This window comes from Rhinoderma darwinii, unplaced genomic scaffold (assembly GCF_050947455.1).
Source record: "Rhinoderma darwinii isolate aRhiDar2 unplaced genomic scaffold, aRhiDar2.hap1 Scaffold_1039, whole genome shotgun sequence".
NCBI classification, from domain to species: domain Eukaryota; kingdom Metazoa; phylum Chordata; class Amphibia; order Anura; family Rhinodermatidae; genus Rhinoderma; species Rhinoderma darwinii.
Window position 1 is genome coordinate 52,563 of NW_027461922.1, and position 12,724 is coordinate 65,286.

At 41.6% G+C, this 12,724-nt stretch overlaps 2 non-coding genes across 2 annotated transcripts; both read left to right on the forward strand.

Moving 5' to 3' along the window:
- Window positions 1-4,719: 4,719 nt before the first annotated feature.
- Window positions 4,720-4,911, forward strand: LOC142698870 (U2 spliceosomal RNA). The gene has a single exon (XR_012865822.1). It is a non-coding gene; the product is annotated as a U2 spliceosomal RNA (small nuclear RNA).
- A 6,449-nt stretch (window positions 4,912-11,360) lies between these two features.
- LOC142698866 (U2 spliceosomal RNA) lies at window positions 11,361-11,552 on the forward strand. The gene has a single exon (XR_012865818.1). It is a non-coding gene; the product is annotated as a U2 spliceosomal RNA (small nuclear RNA).
- The last annotated feature ends 1,172 nt before the right edge of the window (window positions 11,553-12,724 follow it).

Sequence of the window (12,724 nt, forward strand, 5' to 3'; positions counted from 1 at the left end):
CAATGGCATTGGAGGCTTACATCACCCACCCCAGAACTTTGCCATTGGGAAGAATCGAGGATTCCTATTTTACCCCCAGATGCCAATAGCCTGCCGGAACTGCTTGAGATATGGCCACACCAGAGAACATTGTGACCGGCCCCATGTGGTGCAGTGTAACAGGTGTGGCCAGGTTGGACACGTAGCGGCAAAATGCAGTTCCGAGGTGTTGTGCAATCTGTGCGGCATGACTGGGCATGCTTTTAAAGATTGCCCCCGCAGAGCGAAATCTGGGCCACCCAGACCAGGGCCAGAGCGGCAGTTTGCAACATGTGCAGACGCCGCTGGTAATGCCCCAAAACGAGCATTGACGACTGAGGGGTCCAGGCCAAAGTCCTTCACAGCTCCATCGGGGGGCCCACCGATGTCAGCCTCGAGGGACGGCCATAGGGATTCCACCGGGTCCAGGCAGAGCAGGAGGAATTCTGACTCTGCTGGACATAAGTTGACCGGCACCTCTGCAAACAGGTCCTCTGCTCCGCCTGCAGTGGACCCTGTTGAGGCAGTGGTTAGCGACAGGCGTCGTGGCTCCGTAGGTTCTGCAGTAGGACCTGACGCCTGTCCCAAGAGTGTGGGCATGGAGCGGAGACACTCTGTGTCAGACGAGGGCTCCATTAAGAAAACCCTAAAATATGCTGGATTGGAGCCTCGTTTTGACCATTTCCGGTCAACGGGGGGGTCGGAGCAAAGTTCCTCCACTGCGGTTGTGGAGGGGCTTGCGATGAAGGCTCCCCGTAAGCAGGCAAAGGTTGCCAAGAGTGATGGGACCTCACAGGCCCCTGTGCAGCTGCCCAGGAAGGACATCAGCGATATCTTCAGCCAGGGGCCAGAGATGGGTGAGAGCGACTTCGAGGAGATGGATAGGAGCCATTCTGCAAAGAGACAGCGAGAGGAAGAGGAGTCCGGAGTTCGGAGGAAAGCTGCCTATCGGAGTTCGGATGAGAGCAGTGTGGGGGTTGGAGCCGCCCACGTATCTGGCTCTGACCCTACCAACATCCAAGATTTATTGACCCCTCAAAAAGGGGGTCCAGACTCGCAGCTGATCTCCGAGTACGACTCTTCTGGTTCGGACCCTGACCTCAACTAAGACTATGTTGGTTCCTATCAAAGTCGCCTCACTAAATGTGAGGTCCCTAAAGAGCCCTGTCCGCAGGACTGCTTTATTTTCATTTTTAGAGACTGTGGACTTTGACCTTTGCCTGCTTCAAGAATGTGGAATCCCTAATGACTTGGAATATCAAGATTTAAAGATGGACTGGAAACTAGGCCCCTCAGTCTGGTCTGGTGGAAATGACTGTCGCTCTGCGGGGGTTGGATTGCTCTGCCGAGGTCGTTTTATCTCCATCCAAACAGTGACTGAAATCATGCCCGGCAGAGCTATTTTAATACATTTGCTTTTTAATGGAATTTTAATTCGTGTTTTAAACGTTTATGCCCCTCCTACCAAACAGGAGAGGGCAGAACTATTAGAGATTTTACCATTGTTTTGTGTTGGGTCTACCCCCCTGCTGGTGGGTGGTGATTTTAACTGTGTGCGAGATGGAGAACACCGGCAGGGTGGGGATTTTAATCGAAAAATTGACCGTACTTCTTACCTGCTCAAGAATTTTATTGGTGATTTTAAATTGAAAGATTGCTGGAGGGAACTCTTGCCTGCGGACCCAGGCCCCACCTGGTCCAATGGAAGAGTGAGCTCCAGAATTGATTTTATTTTCACTTCTAATAGTTTTATTCCCAAAAAATGTTTGCTTTTAACAAATATTTTATCTGATCACAAGCTCCTTTCAGTGCACCTGGAGCTAGAGGGAGAGCAAAAAGCTTGTAGGGGTCCCTGGAGACTAAACACCACACTCCTGGAGGACCCCATCATTAAAGAGGAGTTTGTGCGGACCTACCAGTGTTGGCAGTCCCATAGAGCGCCCAGTCAGCCTATGCTACACTGGTGGGAGGGCATTAAACCCAAAATCAGAGCTTTTTTTATTCGAGCAGGTAAGAAGAAAGCAAAAGAGAAAAAACAATGGTTTTATGTTCTTAATAAACGTTTACATGTACTTTTTAAATTGAAGGAGATTGGTATGGATGTTGATGATGATATCTTAAATCTTAAAGCTGAAATAAAATATGCCATAGAAGAGAAAGGGAAACAAATAATTTTTAATTCACATGTAAAGCACCTCGAGGATGGCGAGAAGTGTTCCCGGTTCTTCTTCAAAAAGGTAATGGATAAACGAGATGTCATTTTAAACCTTGAAGGAGAAACCACTATGGTCGGCATTTTAAATTCTGCTTTTAATTTCTACCAATCTCTTTTTAACAAGAAAAATATTGATCCTTCCTTTTTAGAACATGTTCTTAATTCCCTTGATGCCAAGCTAGATATTTTAGACCAGGAAGTTTTATCCCGTAATATTACCTTGGAGGAACTTTTATTTGCTTTTAAAAGTTTTTCTAATGGGAAAGCTCCTGGGGAAGATGGTCTGCCCATCGAATTTTATCATGCTTTTTGGGAAATTTTAAAGAATGACATGTTTTTATTGTATAAGGAAGTTTTTATTACTGAAGAGCTGCCCCCTTCCTGGAGGAGGGGGATTGTGTCCTTAATTTTTAAAAAAGGTGAGAGGGACCAGTTAAAAAACTGGCGCCCTATTACTCTTTTAAACGTTGATTGTAAAATTTTAGCTAAACTAATAACAATCCGTTTTAAACCTTTTATTCATAAATTAATCCATCCAAACCAGGTATGTGGGGTACCTGGGAGGTCAATTACTGAGTCCCTGAATATTTTACGTGACATCATTTGGTATTTTAAAGAAAGGGGTCAAAGCCTTGCTATTTTATCCTTAGATTTCGAGAAGGCTTTTGACCGGGTCTCCCATGAATATCTTTTTATGGTTCTTAAAAAGATGGCTGTTCCTGAAATTATTTTAACACGTATTAAGCTTTTATATCGATCCTGTTTTAGCCAAATTTCTATCAACGGATTTTTAACTAAAGGTGTTCCTCTTTTATCAGGGGTGAAACAGGGGTGCCCGTTGTCTCCGCTCCTTTTTATTTGTGCCATAGAACCTCTGTTCACCCTAATAAGAGATGATAAAGTCATCAGAGGCGTGCCCATACCTGGAGGAAGGGGGAACCAGGTAAAAATCCTAGGCTATATGGATGACGCCACCGTCCTATGCCCAGACGCCGCTTCTATGAGACGGGCATTGAGGAACACCGGCTTTTTTTGTGAAGCCTCTGGTTTTAAATTAAACGTTGATAAGTGTGACTGTTTTTATACTGGTGTATGGGATTCCTCTGTGACACCAGGAGTTAACATGCAGCAGGATCAGATAAAAATTTTAGGAATTGTTTTTAATCAAGAAAACGATGGGAGACCCAATTGGGATTCAGTAATTGCCAAAATGGAAAAAAAGGTTTTAATGTGGAATTTGAGAAATCTCACCATGGAGGGAAAAGTTTTAATAATTAAATCTGTTTTATTACCCATAATGCTTTATGTAGCTATGGTTTTCCCTCCAACAATTTTATATATTAAAAAAGTGACCAGGATCTGTTTTATGTTTTTATGGGGTTCCAAAATGGAAAAACTAAAACGTGATTTTATGTACAGATGTAAGGACAATGGCGGGAGAGATGTTCCTAACCTTTTTAACTTCTTTTACATTAAATACTTTTGCTTCTGTTTTAAAATATATAATTCTGATGGTATTTTTAGCTACTTTTTAAAGTACGCTACGGGCATGATTTTTAAACGATGGTTTCGTGTCCCTTTGAATTCTCCTGTGCTTCTGTGTCCCCCAAAACAATATGCGGTGCTCGAAAAAACTGTCAGGCTCCTAGGTCTCCAAGAATTGGAGCCTGACATATTGGGGGACCAGAAAAAAGTGTCACTCTCCTGTAGGCGGCAGGAGGATACACTGGCAGTTTCAAATTTCTCACAGGCAAGGTCCAAGGTGGTGTGGCGGAACGTTTTCGGGAAATTTATGGCAAATGTGCACAAGGACCTTGCCTGGGCAATCGTTCACCAGTGCCTCCCTACTCGTGAATTCCAGCATAGGCGAGGACTGGTGGCGAGAGCCAAGTGCCCGAGAGACAGGTGTGGTGACGACGAGACGATAATGCACCTGTTTTGGAACTGCCCATATGCACAGGAGGTTTGGAGGAAGGTAGGCCCATTGCTGAAATGGGCCTGCGGTCTTAAAGATCTTAAATTTGAATACGTGTTTTATGGTCTTTTTAACTGCCCAAGTTTTAAACAGCAAATGGTCTGTTGGATCATTTTAAACTGTTTTAAGAATGCCATTTGGAAGGTTAGGAACATTCTGCTTTTTAAACATGATTTTATTGACGTTAAAAATTGTGTGAAATATGCCCTAAGTGAAATGTATATTTATTATCTTAGGGACAAAAAGCAGCTAGGGGTAAAAGAAGCAACATCCATGTGGTGTTTGCAAATGTGGAATACCATAACATTGTAAATAAAAATGGTTTTATTCTTTTATGTCTTTTATGCCCTGTATAAATTTTATCCTGCTATTGTTCTGTACTTTTATTATAACATCTGTATTAATGGTCTTATTATTATTACTTTTGTATTCATTTAAATGTATGAATATTCATGTATTATGCTGTTGATTTTATCTTGTGGTTTCAATTTTAAAAAAAAGTCTGTAAAATATATTATTTTTGCCAATAAAAAACTTTGTTGAAACCTTATCTGTTCTTATCAGTTTAATATCTGATACGTCCCCTATCTGGGGACCATATATTAAATGGATTTTTAGAACAGGGAGATGGAAATAGAGCTTGCTCTGTCCACTCCACGCATTGACCTGGTATTGCAGTATTTCCAGGACCGGTGCACCCTTCCCTTATGTGTTGACTAAAATCAGATTCCAAAAGTGCTATTTGTGTTTGCTATTGTTTTTGTCTTTCTGATGGGATCTCCCCTTTTAATCCCATTATTTCAACACCTGTTGGACAATGCATTTGTACAGTCATGTGTGATAATGAGCTCATTTATTAAATGCAATTAATGAATACATTGCCACCTCTTGTTGTGTGTGTGTGTGTGTGTGTGTGTCTTCTGTGTTTCTGTGTTTCCGGCATTTCACATTGGAACAGCTCATTCACCTTCCTTGTCTTCTCTCCGCCCTCCCTCCTAGGTAAGTTAAAGAGCTGCACCTGAGCCAGCCACTGATTGATGCAGCACCACAGTCAAATAGTGGAGTGGAGTGGAGTAGGGGAACAGCAAACAGCCATTAAAGCAGCCAGCCGCCTACCCGCCACAATGGACCTACCTGTGTACACTAGATGGATGTGATGGAATGTACTGTCGTCCCTACATTTCAAGAAGAAGTAAGAATTGCAGTTGCAACAAACCCTTGCTTGCCTACAAAGAGAGCAGCAATTTGGATTTGTTACTTTGTTACCTGGAAGAATAACAAACTGTGCAAGGATGGAGGTTGTAGGAGCAAGGAGAAGTTGTCTGTAAAGTTGGTGGATGCTTATTTTCCATTTTGCAGTCCCTTGTCTCCCTCTTGTGGCCTCCTGGAGGCAAATAAATGTGCAAAAAAAAGACAGCCTGGCGGCCGGCTGTTGCAGTGTTGCCCTCTCAGGCAACACTGAGTGACTGACTGAGCCTCACCGTCTTATATAAAGTTCAGACGGAACTTTGCACGTGTCATAGTGGAGCCCTCAGGATTCCAGAGCCAGCTTTCTGACATCATAATGGGGCCTCAGAGATAGATAAAAGCCTGGGCCCAGGCAGTGTTGGTCAGTGCTGCTCAGCAGGCAGCACTGGACTGGATTAAAGCTGATACAAGGTGTGAAGGAACAAGGGGTGGCTGTGGGCATGCACTTGCTGCCGCTGCCAGTGTTTATCTGCATGGCAGGAGGGCATTTGGGCGTTGCCAGGAAGGCGTTTTTATGTAGATTCCTCCTCTTTCAGCACTGCATTGTGGTGCAAGCAAAAGAAGCAAATCCTGTGTAGCTTCCTCTCCGGCCTTTATTCACCTCCCTCCCGCTTAGTAGCTGTAAATGTGTGTGAGCCTGCAGGGCCCCATGGAATTGCCTAGGAGTAGGCTGAATCGCTGCAAGGGGTGAACAGCAGTATGGGACAGGCTCGGTCAACGGCCGGCCCATTCGGGTTATCGCTTCTCGGCCTTCTGGCTGAGATCAAGTGTAGTGCTGTTTATTCGTATCAGTACTGCCTTGGTCTTGGTTGGGAGGTGCTCCGGTACCCTCTCTCTCGGCCTCGGGGGATTGTCCAGGTTCGCCTGGACTTCACCCCCGTGCTGCTATTTGGGAGAGAGGCTTAGTCCGGAGCAACGAGCGGCGATCCCCCTGGCCACAGTGACCCGTGTGTCTCTGTGGTGCGATACCCATTTAGTGAGTTATCATGGCGGCAGATGATACTCTCACGTTCGAGCCGAACTTCACTCGGCTAAAAAACTCGGTACGTTTTACGTACACGGAGGAGGCTCCAGCCAATCGTGGATTGAAACACCTGATCGAAGAGGTGCTTTTGGGAGTATTTGCGATCCGGCCATTGGAGATTTTGGCAATCCAGGACTATCCTAGGCGTGGGATCTATGATGTGACCTTGCGATATGACGGTATATACTTGGATTTTGCAAATCGCTTGAAAAAGGTAGGCAGAGATCCCAGGCTTAAAGGGGTCCAGATTGTGGAGCATTTTTCTTCAGATCGGAAACTCATGGTGATTAAAATGTATTCTCCTTATATAACTGAAGATGAGATAATATTTTTTTTAAAAAATTTTTGTACTTTGGTTATTCCTAAGGGGAAGGTTATGAATGAGTTTGATGTATGGACCTCTAAATGGAAATTTTTTGTTGAACTTAAAGACGACCCAAAAGCACCTGAGGAAAAATTGGTACCCCCAGCTCGTTTTAAATTGGGCAATATTAACGGTGATATTTTTTTTAATGGCATGGAGGAATTTTGTCGAATTTGCAAAAAATATGGGCATACAAAAAATGATTGCGAGAGTACTTGCACAAATTGTGGCAGCCAAAACCATACTGTTAAAAATTGTAACAAACCAAAAAAGTGTAGTCTGTGTCAAGACACCAGTCACTTTTACATAGCTTGTCCCCACAGACAGAAACCGCAGAAGAAACCACAAATTTCTACATACCGACCCCAACGAGAGAAACAACTGGAAAACCAGCCGGCCCCCGAAGAGGAAGCAAGAATGGAGACCCAAGAAGCAAGTCACACTTTGGACATTAATACTGGTAAGTCTGTTGCCTCTCTGGATAACGAAGGATTTCAGTCTCAAATTAGGATGAAGGACCGACAAAAGGAGAGGAAGCGAATAGAGAAGCAGGGGACGGGGATGCCTTTTTCTCGAAAGGAAGGTAGAAACCCGGAGGAAGCTGTTTCTCAAGAAAAACAAGAAGATCTAGGTGCGAAAAAACGGAAGACAGGTGAGCCTCAAAATCAGGACGTACTAAGGATGACAAACCGGTACTTAGCAATACAACCTGTAGGTGAACCTGGAGCAACCAGCACTGTCCCGGAAACCCCAGAAGAGATGGCCCAGATGTCTGTTGGACAGCCTGGCGCTTCCCATTCAGGAGGCCCTATGGAAGAGACGGACTACGGGTCAAAAACACCAGAGAGGGGAAAGACGGGTTTAACGATCATTCCAAATACTCTCCTTAGTCCTCTGTGTGAGGATTTTTCGGAGGAGGCAACAGACAGCGATTCCAGTTCTACAAGCTTCTTGCACTGCGTAACTTCTAGAGGTGACCTGGAAAACTCTGACAGCTCTCAGGGGTTGGCTAGGCTGGAAGAAGAAATAAAGGTTTTAAGGGGTTGAAAATTGTGTTTTATCCCACCTTTTATATCTCATCAATGGCAGTTTTAAAAGGACTCTCCCTAAATGTAAGGGGACTCAAGTCAAAAATACGCAGAACAGTCCTTTTTAATTATTTATCCCTGCTTTCTGCTTCAGTGTTCTTTTTGCAGGAGTGTGGCATCCCTCATCGGGCAGAATATCAAAAATACGAAACAGATTGGAAATATGGAACTTCGGTATGGTCTGGTTCTAACCTATCAAAATCTGCAGGAGTGGCAATCCTTTTTAAGGGTAATATTAACATTACTTTTAAACAAGAAATTTTACCAGGCAGGATTTTATTAGTAAAGGCTTTTATAAATGGTATTAAGTGGCAGTTTTTAAATTTTTATGGATCACCAGATAAAAAAGAAAGAGAAGAAATGCTGGGAATTTTACCTCTTTTTATAACCGATTCCTGTCCCTTGGTTTTAGCTGGGGATTTTAATTGTGTTTTAAGAGGTGAAAAAAGAATTACGCAGTCCTCCAGTAGAAACTACGATAAAACTTCTGGTCTTTTAAGTAACATTGTGAGTGATTTTAAACTTACAGATGTCTTCAAAAATTGTAATAAAAAAATGTCAGATCTAGATAGCACTACTTGGAGTAACATACGATGTAGCTCAAGAATTGATTTTATTTTTTCTTCTCAGCAAATTTTACCTGTCCACTGTGAACTTTTAACAAACATGTTCTCTGACCATAAAGGCCTTTTATTTGTTCTAAATTTTGACTCTGGTTTTAGAAGAGGCTCCAGTTCATGGAAGATGAATGTAGCACTTTTAAAGGATGAAAAAATAATTGCAGATTTTATTAGGTTTTATAATAGGTGTAAGCGAAAGAGAGACCCTACAGAATCCATGACGTTATGGTGGGATAAGATGAAGAAGAAGATCAAAAATTTTTTCATAAGGTATGGAATTCAAAGAGCAAAAGAAAAAAGAGCGGTCTATGAAAAATTAAATATTCAATTGCAAACTCTTTACAAAATAAGGTCTGTGGGGGTAGAAGTGACTGAGGAGATAATACAGGTTAAAAAAGAAGCCCAAATGTTTCTGGAAGATAAAGGAAAAGAGATAATTTTTAAAGCAAAAATACAACACATGGAAGAAAACGAGAAATGCTCCAGATACTTTTTTAAAAAAAGTATACAAAAGAAGATTCATATAGATAAAATGGAAGGAGAAACCGATATTGACAACATTTTAAAAAAAACTCATATTTATTATAAAAATCTTTTTAGCGAAAAAAATGTGGATACTAATTTTATGGAGAACGTTTTAAAAGAAGTTTCATGTGTTTTAGATTTTAATGCCCAATCTGCTTTATTACAGCCCATCACCGAGAAAGAGATGCTGGATACTATAAATAGTTTTAAGTTGGGCAAGGTTCCAGGAGCTGATGGGGTACCAATCGAATTTTACAGAACTTTTTATGAGGTTTTAAAGGATGATTTTTTATCTCTCCTTTTAGAAGTTTTTAGCTCAAAGATTTTACCAGAATCCTGGAAAATGGGTGATGTATCATTACTGCACAAAAAAGGTAATAAAGAAGAGATCAAGAACTGGAGGCCGATAACTTTATTAAATTGCGACTACAAGGTAATGGCCAAGATCTGTGCAAACAGACTCAAAACTGTGATTGAGAAACTTATTCACCCCAATCAAGTTTGTGGAATTCCAGGAAGAAGTATATGGGAAAATCTTAACCTCATAAAAGATCTGATAAATGATGCAAACAGCAGGAAAAGCAACTTGGCAATTTTAATGGTAGATTTTGAAAAAGCATTTGACAGGGTCTCACACCAGTTTTTATTCAATGTTTTAGGAAAGATGGGCGTACCAGAAAATTTTATAAATTCTTTAAAAGCATTTTATAGGGACTGTCAAAGTAGAATTTTAATTAATGGTTTTAAGTCCCAGGCTGTTCCCCTCAGGTCCGGTGTGAAACAAGGTTGTCCCCTATCACCTCTACTTTTTATCTGTGCCCTTGAACCCCTTTTATGCATGATTAGGAGAGATAATGACATTTGTGGGGTAGCTCTCCCGGGTAGCAAGGGTACTGAAGCCAAGGTTGTAAGTTATATGGATGATGTTGCAATAACCTGTAAGGATAATATATCATTAAAAAAGACCTTAAAACAAATCCATTATTTCTGCTGTGCATCAGGTTTTAAAGTAAATTTTAATAAATGTGAGATTTTAAAGATTGGTGCAATAGATATGCAAGACATTGAGATTCCAATTGTAGAGAAAGTGAAGATTTTAGGTATTTATTTTAATGAATACAATAATGTAACGGAGAACTGGGAGGGGATCATGCAAAAAGTAAACCAGAAGTTATGTATATGGAGAATGAGAGATCTGACTATGGAGGGCAAAGTGCTTATTATTAAAATGGTGATCCTGCCTTTGATTTTATACTTGAGCTTAGTCTTCCCCCCTCCCACCCGTATTTTATGCAAATTGCAAAAAGCATGTTTCACTTTCTTTTGGAATTCAAAAATGGAAAAATTAAAAAGAGAAATCGTTTTTAAACCCAAAGATAAAGGAGGAAAAGATTTTACTGATTTTAGAGTTTTCTTATACACTAAGTTCTTTTCATTATGTTTTAGGAATTTTTTTAAAGAAAACTATTGGTCATTCTTCTTGAGATATAATTTGGGAAATTTCATGAGGCGTTTTGGGTGGTTTCAAACTGATCTTAAACATCCCTACAGTTTTAACATGCCAGATATTTATGAGATTTTAGAGAAAATTGTTATCCTTTTTAATCTCACTAAGGTAAAAACTGATGTTTTAATGAATGGCAAAGTTTTAACAAAATTTATTTCAAAATCCACTGAGGTTTGTTTTATTGGGAATTTTAATGAGATACAATGTAAGAATATATGGAAAATGCTGAATTCTTTTTATCTTTTTAATTCCCAGAAAGACCTAGCCTGGAGCTGCGTCCACAGTTGCCTGCCATGCCGTTCCTTCCAACACAGAAGGCATTTGTCAGCTACAGCCAATTGCCCAAGAGAGGGATGCCACAACGAGGAAACTGTTTTTCATCTATTATGGACTTGCGATTTTGCGAAGGACGTTTGGAAGAAGATTTTACCGCTACTAAAAACAATCACGGCAATAAAGACTTTTAACTACTACGTCATATTATATGGACAAATAGACTGTGTTTCCTTTCCGGACAGATGGACGGCATGGAGGATCATTAACTGTGTGAAGGCAGCTCTTTGGAAGGCACGGAACATTTTACTTTTTAAAAAGGATATTTTATCAGTGGATAATGTAATTGGGATGATTTTAAGTGAAATGTTTTTATATCTTTTACTTGATAAACAAAAGGACGCTTCTGCATATGTAAAATGGCATTTTAATGATTGGAATTCTATATTGTAATGTAAATGTCTTGCACCTGTATGTAAAATCTTTTTTTGAAATTTGAATAAACGGTTTTGTATCCTTGTGGTACAGCCAAAACAAAAAAATCTGTTCTTATCAGTTTAATATCTGATACGTCCCCTATCTGGGGACCATATATTAAATGGATTTTTAGAACAGGGAGATGGAAATAGAGCTTGCTCTGTCCACTCCACGCATTGACCTGGTATTGCAGTATTTCCAGGACCGGTGCACCCTTCCCTTATGTGTTGACTAAAATCAGATTCCAAAAGTGCTATTTGTGTTTGCTATTGTTTTTGTCTTTCTGATGGGATCTCCCCTTTTAATCCCATTATTTCAACACCTGTTGGACAATGCATTTGTACAGTCATGTGTGATAATGAGCTCATTTATTAAATGCAATTAATGAATACATTGCCACCTCTTGTTGTGTGTGTGTGTGTGTGTGTCTTCTGTGTTTCTGTGTTTCCGGCATTTCACATTGGAACAGCTCATTCACCTTCCTTGTCTTCTCTCCGCCCTCCCTCCTAGGTAAGTTAAAGAGCTGCACCTGAGCCAGCCACTGATTGATGCAGCACCACAGTCAAATAGTGGAGTGGAGTGGAGTAGGGGAACAGCAAACAGCCATTAAAGCAGCCAGCCGCCTACCCGCCACAATGGACCTACCTGTGTACACTAGATGGATGTGATGGAATGTACTGTCGTCCCTACATTTCAAGAAGAAGTAAGAATTGCAGTTGCAACAAACCCTTGCTTGCCTACAAAGAGAGCAGCAATTTGGATTTGTTACTTTGTTACCTGGAAGAATAACAAACTGTGCAAGGATGGAGGTTGTAGGAGCAAGGAGAAGTTGTCTGTAAAGTTGGTGGATGCTTATTTTCCATTTTGCAGTCCCTTGTCTCCCTCTTGTGGCCTCCTGGAGGCAAATAAATGTGCAAAAAAAAGACAGCCTGGCGGCCGGCTGTTGCAGTGTTGCCCTCTCAGGCAACACTGAGTGACTGACTGAGCCTCACCGTCTTATATAAAGTTCAGACGGAACTTTGCACGTGTCATAGTGGAGCCCTCAGGATTCCAGAGCCAGCTTTCTGACATCATAATGGGGCCTCAGAGATAGATAAAAGCCTGGGCCCAGGCAGTGTTGGTCAGTGCTGCTCAGCAGGCAGCACTGGACTGGATTAAAGCTGATACAAGGTGTGAAGGAACAAGGGGTGGCTGTGGGCATGCACTTGCTGCCGCTGCCAGTGTTTATCTGCATGGCAGGAGGGCATTTGGGCGTTGCCAGGAAGGCGTTTTTATGTAGATTCCTCCTCTTTCAGCACTGCATTGTGGTGCAAGCAAAAGAAGCAAATCCTGTGTAGCTTCCTCTCCGGCCTTTATTCACCTCCCTCCCGCTTAGTAGCTGTAAATGTGT